We start from the raw sequence: 16,420 nt of genomic DNA on the forward strand, positions 1-16,420 counted from the left end.
TGGCCTCATATGAAAAGATTCATAGAGGATTATGTGACAAAGAAATGCTGTTGCATTAAACAGAAGAAACCAACGGTCCATGTGCGTGCACCAATGAGCAGCATGAAGTCTAACTCACCCCTTGAACTGGTCTGCATTGACTATTTGCACCTTGAGAAAAGTAAAGGAGGCTATGAATATATCTTGGTGGTAGTCGACCACTTCACAAGGTTCGCACAGGCCTATGCAACCAAAAATAAATCCGGACGGACAGCAGCAGAGCGGATTTATAATGATTTTATACCCCGTTTTGGGTTCCCCAACAAACTGCACCATGATCAAGGAAGAGAATTCGAGAATGATCTCTTTCGAACACTCGGGCAGCTCGCTGGAGTAGGCCACTCTCGAACATCTCCTTACCACCCGCCAGGAAATCCAGCTGAGCGGTTCAACCGAACTCTGTTACAGATGCTGCGAACGCTGACAGACAAAGAAAAAGAGACATGGAAAGAACATCTTCCACAGGTTATACATGCGTATAACTGCACACGTCACGAATCAACCAGTTATTCGCCTCACTTTCTGCTCTATGGTCGTCAACCTCGTCTCCCTGTGGATCTCCTGTTCGGCCTGTCAGAGGAGACAGATCCAGTGACACACAAAGGATATGCTGAGAAATGACGCGAAAGGATGACAGAAGCATATCGGATTGCTACTGATAACAGTCTGGCGTCTAGTGCAAAGGGCAAGTCCTATTATGATCAGAAGGCGAGGGGAGTGGTTCTGAAGCAAGGGGATATAGTGTTAGTCAGGAACCTAAGTGAGCGTGGAGGGCCTGGTAAATTGCATTCCTATTGGGAGAAGAGGATATATGTGGTAAAGGGACAGATGTCAGATAACCCAGTATATGTCGTCCATCCAGAAAGTGATGAAAAAGGAAAAACCAGAACCCTGCACAGAGACCTGCTTCTGCTTGTCAATGACTTGCCAGTGGAATTTCCACCACAGTTGGTCAAACCTACCCCAAAGCCATCACAGAATCAAGGAAGCCATCCAAGGAGACAAAGGGATGTGAGAGACCAAAATGCTGAGGCATCTGATTCAGAGGATGAGTCAACAGGAGGTTACTGGCTGAGGATACCAGCAAATCGGGTTAAGCCTAACATAACAGTTACTCCAAAAAGACCAAGTATGTTAAGAAGAGAACAGACATCAGTGTGGGAACCACATTCTTCTGAGGAGATGTTTGGAAAGACTACCAGGAACTCTGGTGTAGAGAGACAACTAGAGTTCCAAACTTTACCTGACATGGACATTGCGCAACGGGAAGCTGGAGAACAGGCTAGAGGTCTTTGTGAAGAAGAGTACTCGTCAGACAGGGGTGAACTTCAACTTGAGGATGAACCGGAAGTCTCTCATCAAACTGACTCAGAGGAGGACAATGAGCAGACAACTCCTAATGTACCTCAGAACGAAGATGAGCAAGAGTTGCCTGAACGTGCATGTCCCGAGGAATGGGTACAAGATCCTGAACCTTACTCACCTGTCCCACTGAGACGGTCTACTCGGGAGAGACAAATCCTCACCTACTCATCTCTTGACCACCCAACATACCAGTCGGGTCCAACAGTAAATGCTATGGACACATACCTCACCATCATTCCACTACGCACCCCTCATTCCATATCCCCATTCCCCATTCCCATGTCCCATACAAGGGTATTGAAAGGTCACACACAGTGTTAGTCCTAAGGGTCATACATTTTGAGGTGTGATAGTTTGGTTATTGTAAATATTGTGTTTTTTGAAGATGTTAAAGTTATCTTGAATAGGAACATGTGATTTCAAGTAAGTGTCGGGAGCCACTTTTGTTGTCGGGGAGCGTGTGGCACCCCTGGGATATGTGACCACATTGATATAATAATTATTATTGTTTGGAGTTGGAATATGCCTTTGTTTGGTACATCTGTTATTTTCATTTCACTAACGGGGTCGATAGATGCAGTAAGTAGTGAGGCGGAACGTTTGTGTTCGATTCCATGGTTCCGGGGTACCGGGTAAGGTGATCGGGACATCCCTAATTATAACTATTATTCAAGTACAGTGTTCAAGTCATGACTACCTTCCTATTACTGCCTGTGTTAGTAACATATCTCCCCTGTCTCGTGATGTTTGAGCAGCACTGCTTAGAGAAATGACAGGTGCGCCTCTCAAGGCAAGCTGCGGGGGTGGGGGCATTTAGATTTGTGTTAGTGCTGTTTTCCCTCGGGTTGCTCTCCAACACACCATCAGTGAGACTCAATCGTCACAAAGCTAAAGATGGAGATGTGTTGATGCATGCCTGCCAGAAAATCACAGCCCAACTATTCAGTGCCAAAAGCTACACAGGCATAGCAGGTGAGAAACTGAAAAAAACTACGAAAATCTGCAGGAGAACGAGAGGGTGATGGCGTATAGAGAACCAGTCTGTCACTGTTTGTTCCATACAATATTGTCTTAGGCATGTCAAAAAATAAGAACTTTGCAAGAAGTTTGAATTGAAACCTTACAGCAGAAGTGGGATTTTTAAAACTAACAAAAATGTTGGAAGAAACCTTGGAAAGATCATTTGGAAAAGAAAGCATAACGAGTACAATTTTCAAAATATATGTTAAAAAACAAAGGGAATCTATGTACTGTGAGTTACTTGCTAAAAATTGAAATTCTGTAACGATGAAAACCAGCAGCGTATCTTTGTCTACAAGGAAAACGTGAAGCACTTCCATGTGCACTTGATTAATTATGGAAATAAGAATTTGTTTGTTTTCTCTGACACTTTGGAGCAATAATCTGGCTGCAGATTGGTTTTCAGCAGGTGCTAGCTAGAGTATCATGTCTGGTATAGTACAAGCTCTCTTGTCTCCAAAGATTATTCCATCTATGAAGAGGCTGGCAAGTAAACAAAGGAACAGGTGGTTGGCTGCGAAAGAGGCAAAGGAATAATAACATGTCCACAGTACATGGATCCGTGTCTGTTTGTTTTTCTAAGCTCAAGCTCTCAAGTCACTCACTGTGAGCGTGAGCATAATGACAGTGTTCAGTCATCTCCTCCACATCAAAACCATTCGGAAGCTTTGACAATAGTGCTTTTAGTGTGGTCATAAATATTTTCTTTATTTTTGCTTTATTACCACCACAATGGTTTGAATGGTTACCTGGCAGCTTCAAAGCTTAACGACTCTAAAACAACCTTGCAGTGTACAGCAGCTTGTCATAAATGCTTAAAAAATAATTAAGAATTGGAGGAAATTGGCAACACTTGTCTGTTGAAGTGAGAGCGGGGAAATCTTAGCTCAGCATGCAGTTAGTATCCAGGATCCAGGATTCTTAGAGCCATACACCTCAGAAGCAGGTAGACACTCCTGCCAGAGCTGAAGAGAGAATTCATATTGGGCTTTTACTCATCAGCTGGTGAGAAATATGACTTTAAAAGCATGCTTATGCTCTTTATCTGCTGGATGTGTAAAAAGGACTGCTAACAGGTTCACGATATCATCCAAACTGTGATAATTCACATTTAGTTTCTACTACCCCCAAATGTCCAAAACAATTCATTCAAGGGGCCCTATTTGTATTTTGTGACTCTACTGTGACATGTCTCTATGCTTTCATGTTCAAAAAGCTCTTTATTTTGCTGCAGCACCTCTTTTCACCCTCTGTCTAAAAACCTGCTCTGATTGGTTAGCTGGCTGACTCTGTTGTGATTGGTCAACAACCTGAGTGATGTCCCGCCCCTTAGCTTATCACATACAATATTTTGCAGTGCTAACCAATAGAAGTGTGAGTGTTACATAGTGATGTCACTATGCTACAGACGTAAACAAACAGATCATTTACATGCACAAAAACCTATAGGCTACTAAAGGAAATGGAAAACGCCAAAAGGCGTGATATGGTCTCTTTAATGCAGATGTATAACAAAATGTGACAAAACCAAAAATTGCATACAATGTAGAAAGTGTAAACCCTGGCTGATTGATTTTCACAGTAGTATACTGTACAGAGGGTGAAAAGAGGTGCTGCAGCAAAATAAAGAGCTTTTTGAACATGAAAGCATAGAGACATGTCACAGTAGAGTCACAAAGTACATTTACTCTATTATTGTAATAAAGTACAATTTGAAAGTATTTCTACATAAAATAAGCATTATACTTAATACTTTAATTCAGATAACCTATTTTTCATGCAGAACCTTTACTTGTTATTCTACACTGCGGTATTGCACACCTGAGTCCCAACAGCAAAAATCACGCAAGTCCTGCGCGTTATGAGTGCGCCCAACCCAGTCTCATAAAAAAACGTGTAATAACTACGTTGGTCCACAACGTAGGACGTAGTATTTCAAACGCCTCTGAAATTGTAGGATCCCTACGTTTTTTTTCACCATTCATTCCAATGGCTGGCGTCTATGTCACGTGATCTTCACATTTCTCCCTGCAGAAAAAAAAAACATGGCCGACGTCGTTTTATTCTCGGTGGAAAATGCCTATTTTAAAGTTAGTTTGGCCATTAAAATGCCTTTTGATGTAATTTGATGCGAGAAATATGAGTTGTTATTTCAGATTATGTGTGCAGTGGATGTACATGATCTTTAGTTTGCTAGTTATTACGAAGATTACTTCAAGAAATGGTGTCTATACAACGTTTTCATTGTTGCCTAGGTGGTTGCTAGGGACGCTGCTTTCAATATTATTTCTGTTATATTGTGTAACTGTTTAATGGTGTTATCTTTATTGCTACCCCCTTCCCCGTCAATGTATAGTGTTGGTCCACAGCGCAAACGTATTAGTTTAACAAAATCCGCATCTAAAATTGTGGCATAGTGTGGTGCCGAGAGATGGGAGTCGGAGGCGGGGTATCAAAGGTACAAGCTAGACTTTTATTTAGCATCTCAAAACACATGTAAACAGCTTTATGCCCGGGAAGCGAAGACCGGCGGAGACAGGAAGTCCGGCTCACTAAAATGTCCGTGCAGAACAATACCCTAACCCATAGATCCGTGGGTGAATAATGTCAATCACCACAATAGATACGTTATTTTCCCCTGTGCAATTCTCAATTTACTCAACAATAACACATAATTATCCTTGTGTTTATTTATTTGTTTGATTAATAAACACAAGTTGGAGTCCGTCAGGACCGAGGGTCGGAGCAGCTCATTTGCTTTACAGAATATTACACCCGGAAGTAAGTATTCTCTCCGCTTCGCTTGACAAACCCCGTGATAGTCCTCAAGCTCTGTGATTGGAGTGTGTGCAGAGCGTCGAACAGCACTTGAAATGGGATGGAACCACGGCAGACTGTCCAAAACTGGATTTGAACGGGTCCACCGCGTCCCCCCCTCCCCCACCCCGTCCCCAGAACTACACATGCTGGCTATTCTGTTTCGCAACATGTTCTCTATCTATGGCACGTCTCTACTGGGAATTGTAGTTTTAAAAGACGTTTTCGTATTTCCCATAATAAGAAGTTGCCAGTATTAAACTGTGTACATCCCTGGAGGTTTAGGGGATAGGAAACACTCACATTTAAAACATATAATTAATAAATGGGTGAAAATTGCTTGTGCCCATAATGGGCAGCATTAATATATATACCCACATGCCAGCTAAGGTCAGAAGAGCTTTATTTAACAGCTGGTCTTATGTTTGTGACCCCTCCTGTTGTTCATTGATGAGCCTGAAACATGCACGTGTCAAGGTTCAGAGGCAAATTTTGCAAATATGGCAGTAGCCATCAATCATCTTAAGATAAGATGTACTTTATTGATCCCAAGTTGGAAACATTTGCGTTACATCAGCATGTGTATAGTTGTAAATATGCAGTGGTGTTTATTTGTAAATCATTTAGTATAATCACACAAATTCTGTGTTTTATATTTAATAATTCTGTGTTCTTTATTTATTGATTGTTGAATACCTGACAAGGCCGGAGATGAAAAACTTGGGTCACAGGTTCCTCAACAGTGCATCACAAGACATCTTTCAATATTTGTGTACCTCCACCATTAAATTGTCATATTCTGCACATTTCTTATACTATCTACATACATCTTATAAGAGTATAATACATATGTATAATATCAGTTAAAATAAGTGCTTCAACATAGTTAACATTGCTGGAGGTATACACAAAGTTTTACATTCATTGCATAACTATACCGTTTGTGATATGATATGTCAATAAAGCTTAGAAAATCTTGAAATCTTGAAAGGGATGTGCAAAATAGTCATTATATACAGTCTTTAATTAACTATTAGTAGAGAATAACGAGTAATGAACATACTTTATAGGGATTCTATTAATATCTAATAATAAAAATAATGAAATTCCCATGTCGATCAGCTGTGCGCAGCGTCTCCACTGCAGCAACCCTATATCCACCAGTTAAAGGAAATACAACTAATGTGTTGTGTTATATTAGCTGTACAATTGACCACATATGGTGTTCTTAGTTTCCACACCTCCTGTGTTTTATGAGCGACTTAGCAAGTCTTAGCAAACGGCATAAAACATGATTAAACATGGTAGTATATAAAACCATGCTCGTACAACCTATAGAAATGCAAAACCGCATAATTTATGAGAAAACATTTCATAACATTAACACAACATATTCGAGGTGGTTTTAAATAACATATCCGTATTTATTTATTTCTCCAAGTTATGTTTTTGTGTGCACTGAGGAGTCTCAAACAGGCGTTTGTTTAATCATTTTAAGATTGGCTTTAATCAATGTTTGAAAATGAATTCTTCATATATGATAAATGAGAGGTAACATTTTGTTTATGGTATTATTTCCACATATTTCTCTCCATTCTTCCTTCTGCCCACGGTATCGCAGTTTCTCGTCTCTCCTGTTTTTGTGCTTAGCATGGGTTAGAGTTTGCGTGGAGGACCGCACGTTTTCCCGTCAAGCTAGTATTTTATAAATCGCAAACATTGCGTAGAAACTGGCGTACGCCATTTTTTGAGCGTATATCCCTTTATAAATGAGGGCCCTGGACTTCGAGTCGTGGCTGAACCTGTCTCTGTGGTCCTGCCTTGGGTCTCGTCATGCTGCTTCCCTGATGGCTTCCACAGGATTGAAGCTGACATCCTCGTGGATTCATCTTCTTATCGTAGACACATGCATTTCCAAAAATGTGGACTACCTATGTTGTAAATGTATTATCTTTTCAATTTACACACGGCATCTATTGCACGTCTGTCCGTCCTGGGAGAGGGATCCCTCCTCTGTTGCTCTCCCTGAGGTTTCTCCCATGTTCCCTTTAAACTGTGGGTTTTCTCTGGAAGTTTTTCCTTGTGCGATGTGAGGGTCTAAGGACAGAGGGTGTCGTATTGTCATACTGATATTCTGTACACACTGTGAATACGACTGAGACAAATGTAACATTTGTGATATTGGGCTATATAAATACACATTGATTGATTGATTGATTGATTGATTGATTGATTGATTGATTGATTGATTGATTGAACAGGATTGATTGATTGATTGAACAGGAAATAAACTACAATTTAAGACCAAATAAAAATGTTTTGGCCACCATGGCAAATGCTGGTAGGGCTGATCATGTCATCTCTTAAAAATGTTTTGCTAGAAACTACAGCTGCTCGATTATGGCAACAACAAAAAAATCCATTCAATGTGGATACTTACTCTGAGTGCCCCTACTATAATATAATGATGTTACAAAAAAGCAAGTTGAAACATAACTTGCTTCTTATATTGGGTCAAGTTTGTAGGTCAACCATTTGTACACCTCTCACAGCTAAATACAGTGGAGCTAAAACTCCAACGCCATTTTACTTTATGTATTCATTGCAAATATAAAGTATATCAGCCTTGATAAGCCTAAGCATTACACAGTATGCATTGCCTGTGTTGTTGAAGCCAAATAGGAATGACGAGGCCCAAATATTCCACAGGCTCCAAGTTTCTGCAGCACATTATATTGAATTCAGATTGCTGTATATTATTGACGATTCCCCGAAGAGAGATGTTTTATAATGAACCCCCTTGTGATGACTTCCAGTCTCAAGGCCATACTATAACATTGATGCTGGATTTCCCCCCCCCCCTGCCAGCAGATTTCAAGGGAGAAAACTCATTTCAATGTGAAAAACGGTGTCTTGTGAGAGCATTATTCCCAGGTGTGGCAAGCCTGCCCTCAAATTCATATTTATCAGGTTCTACTTCAAGTACAACTCGTATCAAAGAGGGAGCGAGTATCATTCGACATATACTGAAAAGATAAGTCAATTCCATGGAGTTGTAGCATGCCTCTAAAGTCTCAAAAAAATAAACTAAACAAGGTCAAAAATCTCACAGAAGGATCTCTTTAGCCTTCAAAGCAGACTTGACAGCCCCACGCCTTTTTGTTTCATAGGAAAATATAATCATATTTATTCATGACATACTTTAATTAAACAATGAAAACAATTAATTGACAATGCCTCATTTCTATGTATTTTTGTAGATTGTCAGCCTAAATTGACAGCTCTGTTAAACACAGAGACACACACATCATAAAACATCAGTTACTTCAGAGTTTAACAATACATTTTGGCAGCTGCCTTTGCTGCTCTTCTTATCTTTCATATTCCTTTGATAGAAGTGGCTGTGGATGCAAAAAATAACGCAGGCCCAGGCACATTTTTACCATGACAAGACTTATAAGGAGTTACGTTGAAGGTATTTTTAAAGGTCATCTTCTTATGACTTAATTTGCCTCAGGGTTGTGTGAGTTTCTGAAAGGATGCTTCTGGTTGTATTCGGAGTGGACCTATAATGTTCCTATTTTTTGTGTCATAAGGAGGAAATCTTGGATGGCAGAATTTTGAGGCTGATTTTAAATACATTTGTGAGCAGGAAACATGTAACAAGATTCTAAGACAAAATCCTTTTCATGTAAAGCAATGTAAACAAGGACACGTGACAGAAAGTCAAAGCATTTTAGAGCAGCAATGTGAGAGTTTTTTAGTTGAAAGGTCATATTTTCAGTGCTTTATGTTTGTGTGTTGGCCTCTGTGGGTGTTGCAAGCAATATGCGCACACTGAAGGAATGTAAAGCTCAGCAGTTTGGCAATTATGACAATGTTGCGTGCAATTCATTTTTATGATAATTTCAACTAGGAGAAAAAAAGCCAAGGGTAGCCAGAAGCTTTACGCATTGGAATGAGGACCAGTGTGTGTGTTCATAATGATTGCATTGGACCTGCAGCGCGCTCACATGGGCCAGGCTGAGGTGTGTCGGTCCAGGTTTGCCGGGCGGAGGGAAGCAGATATCACAGAATGTTCCGGTATTCTGCAGAACGTCCAGATGGCTGGTCCAATGCTGGATAATGTGATGTCAGCCTGAAATGTTTCAACTACTGTATGCATGCAAAGTTCGTATTTATTGCCTGATCTTTAAAAACTAAGAAGAAGAGATATGGATTTCTGAATAGTCATCACCCTTAAAAAAAAAACCTGTACGCATGGACTTTTGAACTTTTATTAAGCCAACTAGAGCACTCTGAGTTTTTGCTATGAATGTTTTATTTGTTTTCAACTAGAAATCATAGAATAGTAGATTGTGGGCTGAACCTGACCCGGGCCCTTTCTCATTTCTCTAATTCCCCTCCTCGACTCCCCTCCTCGACTCCCCTCCTCGACTCCTATCCTCGTGTCTTAGTCCTGCCCATAGGAGATGCGAGCGGAGGAGTCGAAGAGGGGAACCAAGGAGAGGGGAAGCAGCAAGCGGTTAGAGAAATTAGAAATCCTCTCTGAGCAGTCATTTTAAAGAGACGTCCATTAATGATGACAGGAGGCACAGCACTCTGTCTGATGGACAGAACTGTGTTCATGATCACTTATATATTTACTTTTAATTAATTCACAATGTGGTATAAGGAGACAATAACAGGCTACAGATGCGGATATATATACACACACACACACATATATATATATTTAGATAAATATACAATTTCAGATTCAAACAAGTATGAGAGCACTCTCATAATAACGTAACACTATCAGAGACTGGATATATCCCCCCACCCCTCTCTGGTCGCTACGATGAGGAAATGAAATTACGGGCCAAAAGTTTTACAAGTATTTCAAGTAAGCATAGGACAACAAACCAACCAACCTGTCTGTCCACGGCATCTATACACACACACACACACACACACACACCCCCACCCCCCCCCCCCCACACACACACACACACACACACACACACACACACACACACACACACACACACACACACACACACACACACACACACAGACACAGACACAGACACAGACACACACACACACACACACTGTAAAACACACACCTACAGCTCCTAAAGCATATAATATATATCAGGATACAGCCGTTGTGTATTTTATTATGTGAAGCACTAAATGGTTTTAGAAAAATATCGACTCTTTGTTTGTAGATATCTACTAAACTAAAGCATAGAAAACAGAGAGCAATGTAGGCCTGTTATACTGAGTGATATATATTATACACGGACCTCACAGCTGTTCTCATTGTAAACATGAAAACAGTTCATAAAATAATATCCAGGTGATGCATGCAGAGCTGTCATTGGCTGAGATCAGTCTGGCCGTGCGTCACAACTATTTAAACATCGCTGTTAGCGGAAATGCATCTGCGGAGGAGCCGTGTATCCTCGATTATAGCTCCTCCAGAGAGCCTCCTCGATGCTCGATCCTCGGTCCTCGAAGTGCATTTAGAGAAATGAGATGTCCTTCAAAATAGTGCGCTGAAATCGATTTCCAGGTCACTACCGGAGGACTGAGGATTCAAGGCGTAGAGGAGGGGAAATTAGTGAAATAAGAAAGGGCCCCGGACTCTGCCAACATTATTGATGTCAGAAATGTTGCACTTTCTGCTTACATCAAAACAGAATATTTCATTAATCTATGCTGGGTAACAACATAACTTAAAGGCACGAATAGAGTCTTTCATTGATCATCTGGTTTGGGTTTTCAATACCTTCATTGTCTGTTCAGTCAAACAGAGCTGCATTCTTCACATCACTGTAGACAGCTCCTGGCTCTGAAATGAGGTCTAAAAAACATGAATATCAACTTCATAATATAACAGCTGTGACAAAAACAGTTATACCAGATCTCCCTATATCAAACGCCTTTTTAATTCAACAACTTTATTTCATCATAAATTAAAGACTGTGTCAACCAGAGAGAGCTTATTTAGGTCAAAACACATACTTTACTGTTCATTCTTCTCTAAAACTTTTGTTTTTACAGCTACTTTTCAGAGGCACAATAAAGTCTTATTCTTAATGCCAGCTTCAAATCCAGCCGAGCTTACCCTTAGACCCGACAAATTGATCATAGAGATCATGTCTGATCCCTCCACATCTGTCAGAAAGTTATTGCGGCGGCGATGTGTCTGAGCTAGTCAGCTGTACTGCAGAGTACTGCTGGAGCTCTAATATAAAAAAAAACAACGGAATCATCCAATCAGTCTTGGAAAAATGTTTTAATTTTCATGTAAAATTAAATTGAATCAAACTAAAGTATCTCCACTACAGTTGCAAATTTGTGTTAGCCCAACAATGTAATTGCCATTTGGTAAAATCTGATTATATCATTAGTAATCATAGAGTAACAACACGAGTAGATAGAATGGGTGCTTTTTAAAATGTGTATCATGATGCAGTGAGAAGAAAACCTACTGTATCTCCTGCTAATTTGTAAAATCCTTTTATCAGAATTCATTTATATCACGTTATATAATAAACCGTTCAGACAGAAATGTTTTACTAAAGGTTATATAAAAAGTAAAAACAGCAAGCAAATAGCCTACTGTACTAAGCCATAGTAACTGTGTGATGTCCTTTTTTGTTTGTGTATCATTTTACATGATTTTACATCTGGGACTGAAGCTTGCCCAGTACATTAGGAATTCAAAAAAGTCACATATGCTGTCTAAAATAACGATAAAACATATAAGATTTAATTGTAGAACTGAAGTCAGTGAATTTTAACTGGTAATATACTGCAAAGATAAACACGTAGGTTGCTAGTCGACACATGCTGACATCTTTCTGTCAGTGCAGTAATACAAAAATTAGCGGCTGCATGATGTAAGACATGTGCTCAAACAGAACTATCCTATTATAGACCATGTGTGGAACTGCTATTCCTGGCTCCTTTGGGGTTAACAGGGTTAATGCAGAACACGGTGACTTGAGGCCTGAAGGGAAAAATTAGTTTTGCTGGCGAAATATCACAGAAATCTGAAAGGATCCTGCAAAACTGACCCTCTCTGAGACATGATTTCCAGTACTTAGCTTGTCATCATACATACAGAATCAGGCAATCATATTCTGAATACGAAAAGCAGTAAACCTCTGGGATTTGTTGGAGAGGTGTGAATAACAACCAACTGATGGCTGTCTGCCTTTATTGATGGCTTTAAAAATAGAACCTGTTTGTCCTAATGGCAACACGGTCTGATGAATACATATCCAGTAGGAGATTCTGTCTGTGTGTGTGCGTGCGTGCGTGCGCGCGCATGTGTGTGTGTGTGTGGCTGCGGCTGCGAGATCATATGGCTCATGAGAAATCCTCCATAGGGATAGGTTCCAGCAGATTGGGCTGCCGTTAGGGGAAAGCGCCGCTACATCCAAGAATTTAGTTCTGAGCCTCGATTTCCTCTCTGGGCTTGCATGGTGTTTGTTTTTCCTAAATATTGTTTACTTTCTGGGGGGGGGGGGGGTGTGCACATTAGTGTTTATATTAGTTTTTCATAGATCTGACGCTAAAACTGGGTGCCTGGCAGTAATACAAATTAAATCCCCATCGGCTTCCATTCCATGAAAAATAGATTGTCCGCACAGTGGCTAACTGACAAGGATTGTTTCAGGTCTTTTTATTTCAAGTAATGTTGGCAATGACAAAACTGCCAATGCCTTCTATAAATAACATGAAAACCAAGGCCGATAGCACTATATAATTCAGTACGTGCGGTACAGTAATTAATACAACTCAACATCATTATTATATATTATATTATTATATAGCATGCCAAGTAGAAGATGTTGTATCAGTTAGGCCGAGGTCAAATGGCCGTTTGAGGTTATTTCCATACAGTATCCTGCTGTACCCACCTCTGTTTATTCACTTTCTCAAATATTTGTTTTTCAAAGACTAGCCTCTTTCCCTGTACTTAATGCTACTTTCTTCTTTGGCCTCATCAGCACATATGAGAAATCAGGCTCGCTGGGTATGAAGTAGGTCAAACTGTTAGTAGTTAATTTAGGCTTGGCTTAGACAGGCTTGAAACAGCACTTATTTTTCTGTTGACTTAAAGCTCTTTCTCTCTCTCCCTGGATAATAGATGATGCTGTCCGAATCCCTTAATCTTATAACTTTGCAATATTCCAAACTTGTATATTTTTCGGAACCATAATTTCATGCTCTTGGGTAATGCGAAGAGCAATTATTTGTACTGTGCTGTATGCTAAAAAAACACTTCATTCTCTGTGTCATTAACTCTAGATTGGTTTATAAAATGTTGTGTCACACACAGAGGGATTTACAGTGTTGTCACCTCCATTACACATGCATTGTTGATGTTGATTCCAACACGTCCTGCTGTGTGTGCAGCACATGTCACTCACTTGTCATGGCATTTCAGATTTCATATCCAATTCCCTTTACCACCACGATACTCCAGTCATATCTAGCTCTGATGTCATTCAGTAGATGAAATGCAACAAGCCTTGCACTATGCAGATGTTAAGGCACAAGTCAAATAGTTCACTCAATGTGACTCATTATGGCAAATGAATGTTAGTTGTGTAATGATATATTTGAAATAAGCATTTATTATATTGTATGAGTCTTTCAAAGTGAGGATTCAGAAATGTCAGATGTATTATTTTAAATCAGAAACGTAACTTTTCTCTCCCTGCATTTGTGCCAAACAAATTGTGTAACAGAGGAGCTGATAACATGTTTTCTGTCTTTTTCCTATGAAAAGGAAGATCTTACATGTGTGTATTATTAGCAACCTGGCACACGCTAAACAGCCTGTCTTCTGTCAAAAAGAAGAAACAACCCAGAAAACTAGAAACCCCTATTTCAGTGGTATAACAAAGGCATACTAAAACACCTGGTAGTTCATATACCTTAGTTAATAACATTTCTTTATTATTTGCACTCTTTCTTTGCTTCTTCCATCAAAGGGGCCCTCTTGACACGTTTTAACAGACATTTCCACCACAATAATAAATCAGCAACATGTCCTCAAAATGGGTTTTTATTAAAACTTGAATTAAGTGGCAAATTCATGCCAACATTAAATACAAAATTAAATTTGAGATACAACGAAACCGCATTCACATTACATTTCAAGGGAAGACATTTATCTCCAGGACTACTGTCACATTTTTGTACATCTGATTGATCTTCTAAAACTACTTTGATGGAATACCCAACAGTCTGCATGTCCACTATAGTGCCAATATACCATATTTAACAAGGTATAGGCCAAGTTGTGTTTTAGCTGTGCGGGGCTGCATATGTATGATTCTTCTTTGTACAAGGTATGAAACAGTAAAGAAAGCCTTCTGCCTTTCTTCTGTTCAAGTTTGGTAATAACACAACATTTTGTTTTCTTTCTTTTTTTAAATTAAGCAAATACAACTCTAATGTTATTTACTTGGGTTAATTAAGGAACTCTAATTAAAATGTGTTACGTGATTTATATAGTTGTAAAGGCTATTACAGCCATTTGACACAGTTCAGTAAAGCTAATTCGACTTCAGAGCAAAGATTACTTGCTTCATATATATATATATATATATATATATATAATATCATTTTAATTGAAAAATCAACATATCATACTGTCTTTGCTGTCTGCACGTTTAAGTCAGTCGTCATTCATAAAGGAAGATGGTTTGTAGCATTACATTACATTACATTGCATTTAGCTGACGCTTTTCTCCAAAGCGACTTACAATAAGTACATTCGACCAGGAAGATACAAACTTGAAGAAAACAGAATAATATAAGTACATCAGGTTTCATAGAGCCAAAACATTTCAGGTGCTACTCAACTGGCTTTAGATAAGCCGGTCCTTTATTAGTATATAATGGCGCATTTCCACTACAGGGCCTCGCTCGGTATGGCTAGGCCTCGTTAGGCCTTGTTAGGACTGGCTCACTTTATGCTGCATTTCCATTACAGTTTAGTAGCTGGGGCAGTAACTATAGTAACGCAGTGTAGGCGGAGCCGTAACGCCATCTTCAATGCGAACCACAGAAAAACAACATCAGCCGTTAGCTGTTAGCACTCAGAGCTCACAGCTCCTCATATCTGTTCAGAAACTAGACAAAAGTTAAACAAACCACAGACTGTCTGTGTCATGGCGAATACAGTCGCTGGTTTATTTATGTCTGTATAGGCCGTTGTTGTGAGTGTGGACGGTCTGAGCATATACTGCGTTAGCTTAGCCGATCTCCATTTAGAAAACACGAATTTTAAAAGGTTTTTGCCTGCCGTCTGTCTGCAGACTTGTCAAAGCATTAATTCATGGTTTTCACTAACCGGTATCAGTATGTTGTTACTTCGGCATCATTTTGAAACGTGTATTACAATTAAATCACGGTCAAATATGTTCCTTTTGTTGTAGTTGCCAGCGATTTAGTTTAGCATACTCAGCCCGACTCAGCCTGGTTGTTGGCCCGGAAAGAACCTCGATTTTCTGTGGCCAGAAAAACTGTGAAATAGTACCCGCTAGCCAGAAATACGCCAAGTGGAAACGCAACCGAAAACGGGCCGGGCACGGCACGCTTAAAGCAAGCTCCGTGCTGTAGTGGAAATGTGCCATAAGTGCTTTGTTAGTAATTATTTGTTAGTAATTCTATCGCTCGAAGCGGAGTCGAAAGAGATGAGTTTTTAGTCTGCGCCAGAAGATGTGCAAGCTTTCTGCTGTCCTGATTTCAATGGGGAGCTCATTCCACCATTTTGGAGCCAGGATAGCAAACCCATGTGTTTTTGCTGATGGGAACTTGAGTCCCCCTCGCAGTGTGGTTGAAGCGAGCCGTTTGGCTGATGCAGAGCGGAGTGCACGTGCTGGGGTGTATGATTTAACCATATCCAGGATGTAGGAAGGGCCAGATCCATTCGCAGCATGGTATGCTAGTACCAGTGTCTTGAAGTGGATTCTAGCAGTTACTGGAAGCCAGTGAAGGGAGCGGAGGAGTTTTTTGAAATGTTGGAAGGTTGAAGACCAGACGAGCCGCTGCATTCTGGATGAGCGGCAGAGGTCGGATGGCACATGCAGGTAGACCAGCCAGGGGGGAGTTGCAGTAGTCTAGGCGTGAGGTGACGAGAGCCTGGGCCAGAAGTTGTGTC

Source organism: Pseudochaenichthys georgianus, chromosome 10 (genome assembly GCF_902827115.2).
Source record: "Pseudochaenichthys georgianus chromosome 10, fPseGeo1.2, whole genome shotgun sequence".
Lineage (NCBI taxonomy): Eukaryota > Metazoa > Chordata > Actinopteri > Perciformes > Channichthyidae > Pseudochaenichthys > Pseudochaenichthys georgianus.